General features: G+C 45.7%; 1 long non-coding RNA gene across 1 annotated transcript in view; it reads right to left on the bottom strand.

Moving 5' to 3' along the window:
* Positions 1–3,771: 3,771 nt before the first annotated feature.
* LOC121013215 (uncharacterized) overlaps positions 3,772–4,518 on the bottom strand; it is a 1,465-nt gene continuing 718 nt past the window's right edge. Inside the window, exon 2 of the long non-coding RNA XR_005782581.1 lies at positions 3,772–4,049. This is a non-coding gene — a long non-coding RNA (uncharacterized LOC121013215). The remainder of the gene's footprint in view (positions 4,050–4,518) is intronic.

Below are 4,518 nucleotides of genomic sequence, written 5' to 3'. Positions count from 1 at the left end.
TGGGGGTTTATTTTTATTTTTATTTTTTTTAATTTTTTTTCCAACGTTTTTTATTTATTTTTGGGACAGAGAGAGACAGAGCATGAACGGGGGAGGGGCAGAGAGAGCGGGAGACACAGAATCGGAAACAGGCTCCAGGCTCTGAGCCATCCGCCCAGAGCCCGACGCGGGGCTCGAACTCACGGACCGCGAGATCGTGACCTGGCTGAAGCCGGACGCTTAACCGACTGCGCCACCCAGGCGCCCCTCCCCTGGGGATTTAAATGCTCAAAGCTCAGGTTGGCAGGACCCTGGAGAGCTGAACTGAGACTGCTGAGCAGGGCTGAAGAAGTGTACGCTCTCTTGACTTCTACTGTCTGCACTTCCAGAAGGAAATCGGGTGAAGGGCTCTTCCCTCTGTGCATCCCCGGAGCACACGCCCCCTTCTCTGGCCTGCCTTTTCACAGGTTGGAGTACAATTCCTTTCCCTCTATTGTTGTCATTCATATTCCTGTAACCACTGAAAAGGAGAGTGACCTTTTAACCATCGTTTAATGATTCCTTTGTACAGAGGAGAACATCTGAAATAAGGGATGATTGGTGTCCAGCTGGACAAATAACAAGAACAGGCAAATCACCCCTCAGAAAACCCAGGGGAGATTTTACCTAACTCCTCAAGGGTGAAGCTTCAGTGTTCCAAGGACTAATTATCTTCTGTACGTATCCAATATTTTTTGTGTTTTACTAGTCAGAAATAGATGTCACTGTATCACTAGGGAAAACAAAAGACCTATGTGTGTAATGCTCAGTTTAGCTTTTCTTCAATAGGAGTGAAGCTTTTATTGCTATTTCTGAGCTGGACTTCGTGGCGTGTGCCGGAGTGGAAATAAGTCAGCCCTCCCTGGTCATGAGCAGATGAGGATGTCTGGGCTTTTGTGTTTCTGTCTCTGCAGAGCTGGGCAGGGCTCCAGGGAGCCACTGGAGAGGAGAGGGAATGGCTGGGGAAGTCTTCCTGTCTGTCTGTCTGTCTATCCATCCATCCATTTATCTATGTGGCTATCTATCATCTGTCCATCCATCCATCCATCCATCCATCATCTATTATCTACCTACCTACCTACCTACCTACCTACCTACCTACCTACCTACCAGTCTGAGGCTTCATAATAGGGGTAGCATGTGTCAAAATTGGGCCTAACATTCATAGTAAGCAAAGCTGAGAATGTTACGTAGCTCAACCTCTAACTAAACTGGATCTTCAGTAAAACTTTAATCTAGCTTTTGTGACTCATTTTAAAGTAATGAAATTTAATAAGGGCAATGTGAACCCAGTCTTGAGGACAGAGAGAGGCACTCCTCTGCAGATTTTGTTGTCATTGTTTTTTTTTTTTTTTTAATTTTTTTTTCAACGTTTTTTATTTATTTTTGGGACAGAGAGAGACAGAGCATGAACGGGGGAGGGGCAGAGAGAGAGGGAGACACAGAATCTGAAGCAGGCTCCAGGCTCTGAGCTGTCAGCACAGAGCCCGATGCGGGGCTCGAACTCACAAACCATGAGATCATGACCTGAGCTGAAGTCGGACGCTTACTGACTGAGCCACCCAGGCGCCCCTAGAGGGATTTATCTGCGTATGTAACATTTAACATTTTTAATATGCCTTCCAAGAAGGCTTCTGGCCTGGAAAATTATAAAGGAAAATTAAGTAGAGAACCAGAATTACAGAAAGCTGGGAAATACTTTGCTGGGCTTTCTTCACACACTGGACATGGATTAGTAAGTGACATGTATATACATTACATACTATATATTATATAATATTATAATTACATATATATCATATATATATAACATCCATATATAACATATATGAACAAATTTTTTAAATTATTGTTTGAATAGATGCCAGTTCTTAGCCTGCCAGACTGCACGGCTCTCCCTCCTGCCCTGGGAGAGCACCAGCCAGGTAGAAAGGGTGGTGTCACAGCATAGGAACTGCTTGGGCACAATCCTAGTCATGGGACCAACTGTGGAGCTTTTGAAGAACTCAGGAAGGCTCTTTATGGACTTTACTCTCATTGACAGCAATGAGATGCTAATAAAATGCATTAGGTAAGAGGGCGATGTGTTTGGATGCAGATGTGGGAAGATTAGTGTGGCCGCCGACTGCCGTGTGAGGGGCAGGGAGACCTGGAGGCTGGCTGTGATCTAGGTGACACATGATGGCGGGCTGAACTGGAGAATGGAGAGAGGTGCATGGATGCCACAGGGGAGGTAAAATTTGCCGGGATTTGGGACGCACTAGTCAGGGGGCTAGTAAATATCATCGCATTCAGGATGTGGGTGTTTTTATTTTTCACATTAATGAACTATTATAGATTGCCTCTCACTCTCTGTTCTCAAGACTGAATTCACATAGCCCTTCATAAGTTTCTTTACTTTAAAATGAGTTATAGGGGCGCCTGGTGGTTCAGAACTCTGATTGAATCGAGGCTGCTACAGGTCACCACCAAGTCAGAGAGCACAGGTCAGGTGCAATTTTGAAGGGCATGTGGATAAGAAGGAAACCCATTCAGATCTCAGAATCTGGAATAGTGGATTGCTGAAATGAGGTGGCCCAGAACAGGAGGTGAACACAAGGAATAAAAAAGGGGGGATGCCTAACACAAAATTACCTTAAGTGAAGAAAAACTTCACTGCACTTACATTGAATATTTAGTACTAGTTAACTGAGGTTTCTACACTTGGTGCCTTCGGTGCTTAGTTAAATGTAAGTTCATTTGGTTCATGCTAAAATAGATAGCATCTTCAAGTGGAAATTAAAACAACAAACCACGCATCTCTCAAATGTTCGTCTACATATCAAATATAGACTTGCAAGCAAGCTTGGAGACCTGAAGATAGGCCACAGGCTCAGACAGTTCTCAGGAATTATTTGTGAACCAAGACTTATCCAAATAATAAATAAATAAATAATAGATACTTTAATACTCATTAAGTATTAAAATACTTAAATATGAATTAGTGAAAATAAAGTTAACAGATTTGGTCATACAACTGTCTCAAAAGACAATGTGAAATTCAGTAAGTAAGAATGGTTTATGCCCAAATCATTTAATCATCTTACCCAATCTTGGTAAAACTGCATTCTCCTCACAGCCCTAGGTAGCTCAGTAGGTTAAGCGTAGGACTCTTGGTTTTCAGCTCAGGTCTTGATCTCACAGTTCCTGGGATGGAGTCCCACTCTGGGCTCTGCACTGACAGTGTGAAGCCTGCTTGGGATTCTCTCTCTGCCCCTCCCTCACTTGTGCATGCACACACTCTCTCTATAAAAACAGCATTCCCCTCTCCAGTCTTTCCGAGCCGACATCTGCATAGCCGTTACACTGGCTGGGATGCTATATGCTCGCTTGTTTCTTTTTCTTTTTTCTTTCTCTTTGCCTTGCTTAACTAGGATGTTAGCTCGACCAGGAAAAGGTATGGTCTGTTTTGCTCACTGCTATATCCTCACTATCTAGTACAGTTCCTAGCACATATATGCATTTGATAGTTATTTGTTGAATGAGTGTTGTTGAATAAATAAAATGAATGTCAGTACAGACTACCGTGATACAGTAGATTGACGCAGAAATTTCTGGAAGGTACTTTGAGAGAAATACAGATAATTTCACAACTGCCTTTAAATATGATCATATTTAAAGTTTTCTATCTCAGCCAGTTTTCTTACCAACATTCATCCAACGTGTATTTTACATATTCGAGCTCCACCGAATTAAGTTTTAAAAACCAGCACGTTTGAATGAACAGAAATCTACTTAATTGTAAAAGATGCTGATTTTGAATTTACTCTGGACTTCACCCTGTGGGAAGTTTTGTGCAACTTAAAACTGTGAAGCCCCAAGTCCTCTCCAAGGGCACAGGATGCACTGGAATTTCAGAGTACTGCTGTAACTCTGAAGAAATCTGTAGAATTCTTTTCTCCACACCGTAGCAGCACTCCCGCTCGGGTTTCCGGAAGATCAAAACCACCTTGTGATACGGAGGCGAGGTTAGATCAATGTTCTTTTCTGCCCTGTTGATAAGAGGGTAGCTTTAATGCTCTGCGTGTCCCGAGACTTTGTTTAGTTTCAGAAACCCGAGTTTCACGTGCAGGCGGAAGACTGCACGTTCACCAGTGCGCCCCACCCTCCCCGGGACTCACGGGACCCTCGGAGCCCCCAGGCCCGCGTGTGGGTAGTGAGCGTCTGCGTTGCACTGCGCCCTATTTCTGAGCATGGCATCACCTCTGGCGGCGATCCATTTGCTAAAGTTCACGGCGCCCTTCAAAGTCTCCGGTCGCCGCCTAATCCGGGCCGCGCGGCCCCTCCCGGGGTCCCCCGCGCCAGCCCCCCACCGGCCGCCCCGGGAGCAAGGGCGGGCACGGCCCAGCGCACACTCCCCGCTAGCGAAATCAGGCGGCCGTCGCGGGCCCCCGGGCCAAGTGGCCCCGACGTGCCTCCCGGGCCGCCGCCTCGGTCGCCCACGCCGCCGGCCCCCGGCGC

The sequence above is a fragment of the Herpailurus yagouaroundi genome, unplaced genomic scaffold, assembly GCF_014898765.1.
Source record: "Herpailurus yagouaroundi ecotype Mexico unplaced genomic scaffold, PumYag 198, whole genome shotgun sequence".
Lineage (NCBI taxonomy): Eukaryota > Metazoa > Chordata > Mammalia > Carnivora > Felidae > Herpailurus > Herpailurus yagouaroundi.
This window is presented reverse-complemented; position numbering and strand designations above follow the sequence as displayed.